This window comes from Thamnophis elegans, chromosome 1, assembly GCF_009769535.1.
Source record: "Thamnophis elegans isolate rThaEle1 chromosome 1, rThaEle1.pri, whole genome shotgun sequence".
Classification (NCBI taxonomy): Eukaryota; Metazoa; Chordata; class Lepidosauria; order Squamata; family Colubridae; genus Thamnophis; species Thamnophis elegans.
In genome coordinates, this window is record NC_045541.1 from 19,651,731 (window position 1) to 19,666,252 (window position 14,522).

Consider the following 14,522-nt stretch of genomic DNA (forward strand, 5'->3'; position numbering starts at 1 on the left):
GAGAGAGAGAGAGAATGTATGTTTGAGCACAGACAATTTATGTGGATAAAAAGCCCTCACTGGACAAGTGGACTATTTAGAAATGAGTTACTTCACAGTAAGTTGCTTAAGTCAGCCCATTTTGGAAGTGAATTACTGGCTGAAAAGGAAGGATGGTTCTGGAGGAGGAAAAGCCTTGGTTATTTTGCACTTCTTAAAACAACTTGTTCTGCAGATGGGGAGGAAAGGGGGTGGGGGAGATCTTTCCTTTGCATTTAGCTAAGCAGGCACCCACAAGTGGAATGCAGAAAGAGAGAAAGATGATTATGATAAAACCGGAAGCACAGACTGAACTGGAAAACTAAAATGTCTTCTCATAGCTGCAGAACCAATTTCATGTTTTATTGTAATGCTCTCTAGCATGATAATTGTTGCAGTCACTACAGGAAAGAATTGCTGTGTAGGACACGGTGGTTTTATGAATGAGTGCTAATAGGATACTGTATCCAATGACTGTCTTGGGCTAAGGGGCATTTGACCTTCCCCCCACCCCAAAGTAATCAAATTTGTCTTCTAGGGTCATGATGGCGAACCTACAGCACGTGTGCCCAAAGTGGCACACAAAGCCATGTTGCCCGGCACGCACGGCCTTGTCTGTTTGTCTTCCGGGTTTCAGGGGTGCATGCGTACACCAATAATCAGCTGTTCTTCATGCACACGGCAGTGCCAAAAACCAGTGTGCGCATGCGCACTGGCCAGCTGATTGTCGGGCATGCATGCACGCTACAACCCAGAAGTTCGGCCTTTCCGGAGCACAGCCCTGACGAGCGCACACACGTGACATTTCCATGTGACCTTTACGGCACTCGATGCCAAAAAGGTTCGCCATCACTGTTCTAGAGTATAAATGCTATGAGACATGCTTTTGAGGGCCAGGAAAGAAATCTCCAAATATCCAAACAGGGATGGCAGCAAAGTTCCACTTTGTATTAGCAAAGGCACTCTTTAACTGAAAACAAATAAACAACAACAACAAAAAACCCTCTGTCCAATCTGCTGTACATTAGAACAGTTACACAACAGCTGCTTTATTTTAATTGGCCTGCAAAGAAATCCAAAGCTCTGTGATGCAAGAAAAGTCGAGTTTGGCCTGTTTGCAGCCAAATACCTGTCTAAACCAGGACAGTACTTCTTAAATCCATATGTTTCCAATATCAACGATAGCAGTTCCAAGAGAACCCACAAATGTATTAATCCTGGGTTTTTCAACTTCCATGGCCCCTCTTCCTTAAGATTTTGTAAGAACTTCATGGGGTTCTACGAGATAGTAAAGCCAGATTTACTAACCAGATATTAAAGGAAAAAGGGACAAAAGGGAAAGAAAAAAAAAACCTTCAAATGCAGCCAATTTTCATTCATAGCCAGGTTTCTTCTTGATCAAGGATTCTGAGGTATATATATATATATATATATATATATATATATATATATATATATATATATATATATATATATATATATATATATATATATATATATATATATGTATATGTATGTATATGTATATATATATATGTTTTCTGAGGTTTTCGCGGGTGTTAGTATGTAGGTCTCTAGTTGTTCGGGTTTTCTCCCGCGTAGAATTGGAGATGTCTTGGCGACGTTTCGACGAAGTCACATTCGTCATCTTCGGGCTGCTGCTGACTACTTCAGGTTTGGTGACACAACCACACATGAAACAAACAGTGCATAACATCTCAGATAGGACCCTCACCAAAGCCGAAACCAATGTCCTTTCAAAAGGATTCAACTTTGCAGTCGCCCCCAAATACATCCCCACTGAAACCATTATATGCGGAGTTGAAACCAGCCTGACCAAAATCAACCCTGCACCAGCAAGCCACCCAAAAGCAACTTACCCAAAGAAGAACAGACAGCACTACATAATCTGAAAGAAGACACCAGCATAATAATCTTACCAGCAGACAAGGGCAATGCCACGGTGGTTATGAACACTTCTGACTACCAAACCAAATTAACCAACCTACTCCAAGACTCCACATACAAACCCCTAAACACGGACCCCACCACCTACCTGGAAAAAACCACTAGAACCAAAATAAAAGCCTCCCCCATCAGTGAAGAGATCCAGCAAAGAATCATTCCCAGAGAAAAATCATCCAGATGTCCCAAGCTCTATGGTCTACCCAAGATACACAAAGAAGGAACTCCACTTAGACCAATAGTCAGCTCCATAGGCTCACCTTTACAAAATCTAGCCAAATTTCTTGCCAAACAACTACAGCCCTATGCAGATTCCATCACCTCACATGTAAAAAACTCTTTCCACTTCATAGAAATCATAAAGAAACAAAACTTACAGCCCAGTGACCTACTCGTGAGCTTTGATGTCGTATCACTCTTCACCCAAGTACCAATCATCTACTCCTGGTAACACCAAACCTGAAGTAGTCAGCAGCAGCCTGAAGATGACGAATGTGACTTCGTCGAAACGTCGCCAAGACATCTCCAATTCTACGCGGGAGAAAACCCGAACAACTAGATATAGATATATATATATATATATATATATATATATATATATATATATATATATATATATATATATGTACAAATACAACACACACAAACACACACACACACACACACACATATATATATATATACACACACACATGCATACATATACATATACATACATACATTCATACATACATACATACATACTAATTACAGGGTCTGTGGCCTAAAATGTGAAAACTCTAATTGACAAATAGACATTAGTGTTCACGATTTGTGGCATATCAATAGTCTGGGAGTATGATCAAAACAGGCAGATTTGCCCTTGGTTATTTTGTTTCTCTGATTAGATAAGAAAATCTCTCAGAAATGGTGACCCAAAGGATCATTAGTTGACTAATTATTACCAAGAAGATCCAAAGTCATGTCTTGCATCTTTTTGCTTTCTTTTTTCCCACTTTTAAGTTTTCTCTTCGTTTTTTTTTTCTTACTTTGTATTAGTTTTCATTTTCCTTTTCAATGTAAAAAAGAGGTTTATTGAATACTGTATCATACTCAGCCTGGCAGTGATCACCTGAGTTTTAAACCCAAGTCCAGCTGTTTTAGAGATGGCAGGTACTAAACCTGAGAGTGTCTATATCAGGGATCGGCAACATTAAACATTCAAAGAGCCACAAAGGTCTAACTGGAAGCCCCCAATCAATTCAATTCAACCGGAAGTCTGGTTCCCCCACCATAGAGTATTCTCCTAGCGCAGCGTCCTTTCTCCTTTGCCAACCGGAAGTCTGGTTCCCCCACCATAGAGTCTTCTCCTAGCGCAGCATCCTTTCTCCTTTGCCAACCGGAAGTCTGGTTCCCCCAACATGGAGTCTCCTTCTAATGTGGCATCCTTTTTCCTCTACCTGTCCTAATCAAAAGCTCTATCAATTGTGGAGCCAACCAGCGACAGGAAGCCGCAGCAGAGGGATGAAAGAGCCACAAGTGGCTCCATAGTCATGGGCTGCCAACCCCTGGTGTACATCAAAACCATATGTTCTACCACTGAGCTACTGTTATTTAAATGTTTCTCATCCTTTTAAAACCTCCTCTATAAAACAACATACCAACCTATTCTTGTTTATGTTACAGTCGCTATAAATGAGAAGTAGCCAATACAGCCAGTCTCCCTTATCCTTCTCACTAGGAATTTTAAAGATACCAACTTTTCAAATTGACTAAAGCATTACTTTGCTCCCAGGCTATAATTAAGACATCCAATTTGTTCTGTTGCAGACACTTTAGAAACTGCCCATTTCTGGAAACGTTTACACATTTCCTATGTACTCCTCTGCCATGGCAATGAAGGCTCTCCCACCCAGCCCTCTAAGAGGTTCTCAAGTTTGGATAATAAAAATCACTCCACATTTAAGGTGGAGGACTTCCTTGCTTATTATATTTCAATGTGGGTTAAAAAAAATCTTAGGATACGATTAGTTTAAAAAAGAAAGGAAATTGGCAAGCAAGCACTTTTAAAGTTCATAAGGCTTATAAAAAAAACATATACAATTTGCTATATTAATTTAAGCATGTACCTGAATGCTTTTTTTTACTTATTTACTAAAAAAAAAATGTGTCCTGCTGGATTCCAAAGGCTTCAGCAAACATTTTTCACACAATATTCCAGTAAAAGTTATTTATAAAAACATCTTACTCCCAACCCCCATCTCAACTATTATCAGGAATAACTCATCCAGTTCCAGCGATGTTTTCTAGAACAGCTACACAAATTTAGAACACAAGGACAAGAGAGGAAATTCTGCCCAGCCTTGATATCACAGCAAGGAAATGCATTAATAAATTCAGATGAAAAGCACCAAAATGGGGCCAAAATAATCATAGATCCAGACTGACAAATGGCAGTTTCTCCTCCTAAATCGATGATGGATTGGGAATAGAAAAGATCTGTTCTTACTAAAACTCAAACTGGATTAGTGGAGAACCTGTGACCCTCATGTGTTTCTGAACCATAAATCCCAGCAATCCCACTCAGTGAAAAAAAAAGGATGTTGGGAGTTATAGTTCAGCACTATCACTGGCTATTTAATTCACATCTGCTAGCTTTCACCAGGACCCTTTGGTTAGAATATTTATTATTTGAGTATTTAAGTATTTATTAATACTTATAGGCCGCCCTTTTCCCTGAGGGGACTCAGGGCGGCTTACATAAAATGAAGGGAGGGGGTATACAGACAATAGACACAAAGAATACATAGAAGTAAAATAGTAAGCAACATTCATTCATCATTCGGGTGGGGGCAATTATCTTTGTCCCCAGGCCTGACGGGCTAGCCAGGTCTTAAGGGCTGTGCGGAAGGTCTGGACGGTGGTGAGGGTACGAATCTCCACGGGGAGACCGTTCCAAAGGGTCGGAGCTACTACTGAAAAGGCTCTCCTCCCTTCATTTTATGCTAAAGAGGAGCGCATTTGAGGGCTGGTATAGAAGGAATGATTATGATGCACAGATATGTATTGTTACTATATGTGCTCATATTATAGTGGGATTAGTTAATGTAATATAATGTATTTGATTTGATGTAGTGGTCCACTCCAGAAGACTCTGGGCAGCTTAAAAAATCCACCCAAAAATCTATTAAACCCACATAAATACCGTAGGTAGTCCAGACTATCAAATAGCAGAAACAATACAAAATGAGAGGGAGCCCATCAACAGATAACTAATTATTAATCCCAGTTTGGGAACAGAAGGTTATAAGAGCTGTGATTGAGATGGCACACTTTCTTCATTCCATAAAATGGCAGCATTAAATTGAAAGGAGCTGAAGCACACCCAGCCTGCCCAAATAATGTATGAGGTAGGTAGGCAAATGCAATTGGAGATACGCCCTCCCTCAGATAACTAGGTCCTATTCTATGAAAGGTTTTGAAGGTGGTAACCAGCACCTGGGATTATACCTAGAAGCCAATTGATAACCAATGCAGCTCATGTAGCAGCAGTGACACATGGGCCTACTGTGAAGTGCCTGATACTGTTTGCACTTTTGCATTTTGTACCAGTTGTAACTTCTAAATGGTCTTCAATGAATTCTGGTGCTTATATATGTATTATATTACAGTCTTCCTGTTTTACTGACCAATAATTTTTCATCAGTTAGCAGTATAGTATTAGTAGAAGTAATATGAGCAACAATAATTTGCATGGTAAAAGAGATATTTTGCATATAGGCAACATAATCATATCAAATATAAATGCAAACGTACTTTTAAAAATTGGATCTAGGGGAACTGTAAGTGCTGAAGACATCTTTATTGTATAACTCTATAAGGATAAAATTTATTTATTTTAAAAAAAACCTACTTGATCCAATATTTCTTATATGAAGAAGCATATCAAACCAATAAGATTTTTCATCATTTTTTTTTGGTATGGATGCAACTTAAGTTTAAGATACTAGATGGCTTTAAGTCCAACTTCTTGCATATTTATTCAGGAGGGAGTCCCACAGAGATTCATTTCCAAATAAGAATACATATGGAAACGAGGCTTAAACATGCTTTGTCACAGCAGGTAACATAATCTAGCTGCCCCTGGTTCAGATTGAAAAAGCTAAGCAGTGTTGGATGTAGTGAACACTGACTCAGAAGCCAGTTTAGCCCAAGGAAATCTTTATTTAAATTTGCCAATTTACAAAGCCTGCTAATATTCAGTGGATTGATTTTGCTCTTGCACCCTGCAGTCAGCCTACGGTCAAATGCAACTAAATCTAGCTGAAACAATTTCAGTTCTGTACAGTGACATATGCCTAAAATGATGACATCATTCAGTTGCCTTCAAAGTTCTAGTACTATTTGCTGCTATAAGGAGAAGAATATCTGTTCAGAACCTTTGAGTAATTTGGGCTCGTAATTATGTAGTATTATTCTGCTCTATTGGGAGCTATTTTGGTTCTGCAGAGAAGTTCCACATCTCCCCTAAAAATTAACAATTGAGAACAAACTTCTAAGTCCCCCTGCAACATCCCTCATGCTTATAGAGATTCCATAGTATATAATGCAGATACAACTTTATCCAGGCACAGTGTTTTTGTCACTCTATTCAATAATGTGGACTAGAGGAAAATATTTAGATTAAGGGTTTTTCAAAATCAGTCTTGAAGAAGTTTAAACATCTGAAAACTGAAAGGAGTGTCAACTTTCTATCTTCCCTTTAACAATTAGAATATTTCATTTTCCCTTGGTGTATATATGTTGAGAAAAACAAACAGGTTGCGTATCAGTCTGCCCTACAGCTATTCAAGAAAGAAGTCCACAAAAATTGTGAATATTGTGTGGTGGGTATCATGATTTGTTTAAAAAGCATGCAACCTCACCGCCTTTTCTTGCAGACTGACAAAACATCTTAATCTAATCTAGTACGCCAACATTCGTGGCTATTAGAATGGGGTGTGTGTGTGTCTGTGTGTGTATAATTTTCAACTCAAGGTAGCAAGCATACCTAACACTCCTGTTTCTATTTCTATTTCCCCCACAACAACAACCCTGTGAGGTAAATTGGGCTGAGAAAGTGACCGGCCCAAAGTCATCCAGCTGCCTTACACACCTAAGGCGAGACTCCTGGTTTTAAGCCACACCTTAATTACTACACCAACATAACTAAAATAAAAAAGCCACGGTATGCAAAATGTCCCAGATAATTTAGCCTCTCCTATCTGCTGATAAACTGGAAAAGGCTCCATTTTGTAATCTCAGAGTTTCAATATAGTGTAACATGCCTCACCTTGACACTTTCCAGATGTAGTAGTAGGGTACAATTCCTATTATCCCTGTTAAGCACTTCTATTGTGGCTGAAGGTTATAGGAGTTGTAGCTCTGGAGAGCACAGGCTGGGCACTAAGTCCAAGCCATGCTAAGCCAGTGAATAAATGGAGGAAATTACAAGTAGACCTCAACTTACAATCAACATTAAGCCCAAAATTTCCATTGCTAAGCAAGACAGTTGTTAAGTGAATTTTGCCCTATTTTATGGCCTTTCTTGCCACAGTATTTAAATAAGTCATGGGAGTTGTTAAGCTAGCAACATGGTTATGTGAATTTGGCTTCCCCATTGACTTTGCTAGTCAGAAGGTCTCAAAAAGTGAGCACAAAAGGGACACTTAAACTACCATAAATACATGTCAGTCGCCAAGCATCCAAATTTTGATCACGTGACCACAGGGATGCTTGTAAGCATAAAAAAAGTCATTAGTCACTTTTTTCAATGACACTGTAACTTCAAATGGTCACTAAATCAGGGGTGAAATTCAGCAGGTTCTGGAGAACTGTTAGCAGAAATTTTGGGTAGTTCAGAGAAATGGCAAATGCCACCTCTGGCTGACCCCAGAGTGGGGAGGGAGTGGAAATTTGCAGTATCCTTCCCCTGCCACGCCCACCAAGCCACACCCACAGAACTGAAAGTTTAAAACAAAAATGAATTTCACCACTGCACTAAATGAATAGTTGAGAGTCGAGGACTGCCTGTATATAGGGACCATATATAGGAACCAAAAACCAGAAGGAAAGATGGAGTTCACTGGGAGAGTCAGGGCAAATCACTGAGTTGCTACTGTATTAAAAAAAAACTGGAGGAAACAGCACTAAGTATATATTACCTGCTTACAATCTTTAGCCCTCAGAGGAAAGGAAGGTTAAAATTTAGCAATCTGTTAAAAAGATGTCATCTGAGATAAAAGAGAATACTGTCTGCTACTATTAGGAAATGATAAAAATCAGAGTTTATGAAGTTTGGATAACTAATAGGGCAAGCAAACCATAGAACTGGAGGCGAGGGAAATAATATGATTTACCACATTGGACATTTTATAACAGATAATAAGACGAGACAGTCCTCTCATATGCTCCATTTGAAGCTCCTTGGAGAAAGGGTGGAACACAACCACAGTGCATTCTAAATATGACTAACCAGCCAAATGTTTGGCTGCTGTCTTTGGTGGTTTCGGCCTCAGACCACACTGACATTTTATATCATCTACACACACACACAAAAGTCACTTTAATATAAAACGTTATGCCTTTCGCTCTCACACACAGATTGATAATAAATGCATACGTTTGCATGCATTCATCAGGATGAATCTTATATATGATTCATAGAATTAAATGTGAATATTTTAAATTTATTTCTAAAACCACCCATCTCCAACAAGATTGCGGCACACAAGTAAATCCATGGTAAAAAAAAAAAAAAGACATGCAATTATAAAATGAAACATAAGCACACAGAAAAATCCACTTCAAAGAAAAAAGTTGATCCCAAGCAAGCTCCCCCCGCCTCCCCGGAAGACAGGATTTCATAGAGCATCTAGACTTGCATTTCTAATTGTCCTGTGTTCTTTGGTCAAATCCTCCATCTTTTTCATTTCCACTCAAAAGGAAAGAAGGCAAAACAAAGTATCTGATTGTGCTTTTTTGATGAATAGTGATGGCTGTTGTCCATCTGAAGCATCACAAAACATGGACTATAGCACACACTTTAGTTGAAATCTCATCAACAGATGCAGACTCACAGACTGTTTAGAACCACAGTGTGTGTGTGTGTGCGCGCGCATATACACATACATACATACTGTACACACATATATATAATGCCAGAGTATTATATATATATGTGTGTACATTATATATATTTAGTGTCACAATATAACACAAATATAACATATATATATAACATACATATATATATATATATATATATATATATATATATATATATATATATATATATACAGATAGATAGATAGATAGATAGATAGATAGATAGATAGATAGATAGATAGATAGATATAGATATATAGGTATATAGGTATATAGGTATATAGGTATATAGGTATATAGGTATATAGGTATATAGGTATATAGGTAGATATGTAGATATATAGATATATAGATATATAGATATATAGATAGATAGATATATAGATAGATATATAGATAGCCGATGGACAGAGAATGGAAGCTGTTAGCTTCCTCCCATAATTGGGGCATACCAGGGGTTGTGACACTAAATACCTACCTACCCCCCTGGCTTAAGCTGATAAGGAGGAGGACCTGTGGCTCAATGGTTAAGACATCTGCCTAAGATATAATACAGCACAGGTTCGAATCCCAGTAAGGGTATGGCTAGCTGATGAGAGCTAAATAGCTTGAAATAGATCTATACTAGTCTCCCTTTATTTATTTATCAGCACAAATACAACATATATATATTGTTGTATATATATGCACATACATACATACACATACATACACACACACACACACACACACATCAAGGGGTTAATACTCTGGTAGAATGAGATTTACAATACAGAAAAAATGCACAGGATTGTATTATAAATCCACTAGATTTTTAAGCGCCACAAAACTCTTTGGATTTCCTTGCTGAAAAGAAACTATGTATGGAATTTTATATATGTATAATTCTCCTATTTTTCCCATAACAACCACCCTATGAGGTGGGCTGGGTTGATAGAGAGGGACCAAAATCACTTATCTGGCTTTCAGGCCTAAGACGGGACTGCAACTCATAGTCTCCTAGTTTCAAGGTCACTGGACCAAACTGGTTTCAAAGTACACCAGAAATATAAAGAAATATAGGGGACTTTTTGTTGCAATTCTATTTTAATAAACATGCTATGGGCAGAAATATTTAACATAGAGCCCAAGATAATAGAATTCTTTGGAATAGATGAGTACAGTGTATCTAGCACTAGCATGTAGACTTATATAGCACTTCACAGTGCTTTACAGCCCTCTCTTAGCAGTTTACAGAGTCAGCATATCACCCGCAACCATCTGGGTCCTCACAGAATTCTGTGGAATAGATGAGTGCAGTATATCTGATTGGGCAGGACAATAAAATGAACTTTCCTGTCACCCAGGCAAATGAAACCAAAGCTCTAATCTTCTGGAAGTAAACGATCTTCCTCAGGACCAATATTCAAATGTCTTACATTATTCCAATTAGTCATTTTAAGCAAGTTTTTTATAGACCAATTTCCCAAAGCATGATGCTCCCTTGTGCTATTGGAATCTCACGTGTTTAGAACTTCCCTTTAAGCAAGGGCATTTTTCCCATCTGTATGACACTACAATTTCCATCATCCTCAAGCAAATAATGCCCACCCTGTCACACAAGATCTCTGGAGAAAACCAACCTGGGAAAGACTGGCAGAGGAAAGCTATCACACTGAAACTAGATTGACAGATTCAGAAGTGATCTACTATGTACTTGATCTAGCACATCTAGCTACTTTTGAGAACTGGCCTTTGAAACTGTGCCTCTCTATTCACCTTCTTAATTTAAAGATGCTCCAGGGAATCCTTAAAAAAACCAAGGAGATTCTGTACAAAAAAAAGGTCTGTGGATAAGCAAAATGCTGAAGAACAAGAACAAATTCTCTCTAGAAAAAAACTTATCATTTATATAATATGACCATATAGAAGATGCATCTACTCATCTAACAAGTCTTTCGCTCCATAAAAATAAAAAGTGAATGATCATTCAAATAAGCAAGGAAGTCATCAGAAAGTAAAATGCAATGTTCCTCCTTCTCTTTCTCATTGCATTCTGGATGTTAAGAGTTTACAATTGGTGAGATATTCCAGATTTAAATTCCAAGCTGTCAGTGCAACACAAATGTTAAGCCTTTTTAATTCCATATTCCTCAGTATGAATCATAGTCACGTTTGAAACTATAGACAGTTAAATAGCATCCTAAAAGAAAAAGATAAGATCCTTATCTAAGTAACTGTTAACAACTCCTGAATATTGAGTAACTTATGATTTTAGAAATATGTATGTAACCTATCAAGATCTGGTTTTCCGAGGTGGTTTACACCACATTAGAATCAGAAAAAGTACTTTTAGTTCCCATTACTTGTTGTTGTTGTTAGTTGCGAAGATGTGTCCGACTCATCGCGACCCCATGGACAACATTCCTGCAGGCCTTCCTGTCCTCTACCATCCTCTGGAGTCCATTTAAGCTCATGCCTACTGCTTTGGTGACTCCATCCAGCCACCTCATTCTCTGTCTTCCCCTTCTTCTTCTGCCCTCAGTCTTCCCCAGCATTAGGCTCTTCTCCAGTAAGTCCTATTTACTAAGAAAGCTTTTTAAAATCATATGAATGACAGTTAATGCCTAATCTTAAATGGAATTACTAGTAGCCTTATATTTAAGAAACTGAATCTTGTCCAACTCTTGGAAGCTTCATCAAGGCTGTAATCTCCTCACAGATCGTTCACATTAGCTAACAATTAACATTGCTCATTTGGCAGCATATCCACAGCATTCCTTTCAAACAAATTGGTTTTTTTTCATACTGGGATTTGAATGAGGAAGTGCTAAATTTCATACTTAGAATTCTTTGTAGACTGTATATGAATTTCTGTTTCTATGAGTGACTGAAATAATCATACTATATATGATTATTTCAGTCATTCTTGAATAATCATGTTCATATTGCATAAACACAATAGAAAGACATCAAAAGGGACAAAATACTCTATAAAGATTACAACACATATGTAAAAGCTGGAAATCTTTCATATGTAAAAGCTGGAAATCTTTCAGTTTTGTCTCTGGATAAAGACAAAACTGAAAGATTAATCATATCAGTTATCACATAACAATATAGGAATTCTGCAAAAACAAGATTATCCAGTCCTGAAATTGAACAAAATAAAGTAAAAGCAGTTGATTTTCAAGTTTTTCAAGATTTCTAGATTATTTCACTGCAAAGACCTTAAGAGTTTTTTTATGTTTTTCTTGAACCTGACAACACAGCTCTCTTGTCTCAGTTAATATTAGGGAAATAGTTTCCTCCAGAAAGAAAAACAAAACAAAAAACACAGCTCTCTTTTTTCAGTGGCCATAGCAGACAATATCCTTTTTAACCAAAAAGATAAGACTGCTTTTATTACACAACAAGCCATTTTGGGACAAAGGAAGCGATAACTTTCATGCTACATTCAACAGAGTCCAAATATGGTCACAATAGAGAGGGGGTGCATTTATTGAGTAGAATGCTGTAACAGCCTATATTAAATAAAGCATCAAGGATTGCTGGAAATACAGTAGTTTTGTTTTCAATCTGCAAAAAAAAAAACCTGTGAAAGACACTATCTTGCTGCTACACACATGCCCTCAAATCCCTTACTCATATCTTTTTTTTTTTTTTGGGGGGGGGGGGACACGGGACGGGACCTGGAATTAATTTTGCAGAATTATGGGTTGCCTTAAACTGCAGATCGATCCTATCTATCTCTGCTGGCTATTCCCTGCACTGCTGTCATGCTCACCAGGTAAACTTCTGCCCTTCCAGCAGAAGGTGACGTAGGGTTGAAAAATTGAAAATAATCATAATAATAATCACTACCCACAAAACTACTTAAGGTCCACTCAAAAAATCAGAATGTTAGAATAATTTCCCCTGAGCAAAAAAAATCACAAGAACTACTACCAACAATACTTTAAAAGTTCCTTTCTTTTCAATATTGAAAAGGAAACTTTTTTTTAATAGGGTACATCCTTAGTTGTACTCTTCCTTTGGATGTTGGCTGATAATAACATGTATTATTTATGTACTTTGATTAATTTACTGCTTATAACAAAAGGAGGAGGGGTGGCATATCCTTTGAGTTATGCAACAAAACTATCACAAAGGTAGAAAAATGAGTTAGTTTTTTAAAAAAAAACACACACACATCACAAACTGCCCCTAAACCCAGAGGAAAATTGTTGTAGAATTTAGTTCTACTCTTAGCCCTAACCATTTTGCATGCTTTGTGTCAATCTCCATCCTCACCCCCAGCCAAGAACAATTAAGTGCATAATTTATCAGGGGGGGAAAGTGCTATTTTTCTATGTTACTTTTTCAAGCAGAATTCCATTTTCCACTGCAAACTAAAATGTTTTCTACATCTATGGGTAAATGTTATTGCAGAATGAGGAAAAAGAAAGACTATCAGAAGTAACCCCAACCTACAAAAATATGATTTCAACCCAAAACTCATTTTATTTTGTATTTTTGATTCATTTCTACTTTTTTCTTTATTTGCTAACATTTGGTTTTTAAAGTTATCCTTATAATTAGAAAAATGAAAAGTTTACTTAAAAGATATGGCCTTCTAAAATACTATGAGTAATTTAAACAACACATAGCAGAAAAACACTTGTTTTCAATAATGACCCTGATCAGGCAGCATTGCCTTTCCCCTTTTATCTTTTTTTGATAATTCTGTAAACTAAGGTAAGAACCAAGATTAACCAGTTTGCAGAAAGATCAATGTGAAGCTTTATATTTTAAATCCAGCACCAACTAGTTAACTTGTTCTTTAGAAAAACGTTTGCTCCAATATCATAATATTGCAATCTTTATTCTAACAAACTTTATTTGTTACAAATATGAATAAAACCCTTCGAACACCTGACACAAAAAAAACAGATTATGTCATCTGAGATATGTTTACTTAGAAATGAACAAACACAAGTTCTCTTAACTTAAAACCTGCTCACAAACGTAGATGAAAACCCAACTGGTTGCAATAGAACTTCCTTCCTGATAGAAGTATTTAGGTCTGCAGTTCTACAAATTTAAAATCCAGCTAAAAAAGCAAAAAGGCAACCAAAAATATTTCCTTTGTTCCTATTATATTTCAAGAAAATACTTTACAATGAGCTAGAAATCTTACAAACACAAAAATCTTTAAACCCTGGAAAACAGCTGCTATATTCTGAACAATATAGTTCCAATAGAACTGTCAAAGCAGTTTTAATTTTTTTTCTCTCTCTGTTACACACACACACACAAACACACACAAATAAAGCTGCTTCTGCAGTATTCTAATCACAACGAAGAATTATATTCCACCCATGCACTTGCTGGCAATCAAAACCAATCTCTACTTAATGCTGAAAAAAAACTCACATTTAATAATTGCACAATAC

At 37.2% G+C, this 14,522-nt stretch overlaps 1 protein-coding gene across 2 annotated transcripts in view; it reads right to left on the reverse strand.

The window, feature by feature from the left end:
* ITPRID2 (ITPR interacting domain containing 2) overlaps positions 1–14,522 on the reverse strand; it is a 74,016-nt gene that overhangs the window by 57,389 nt on the left and 2,105 nt on the right. The gene's annotated exons all lie outside the window — the stretch shown is intronic.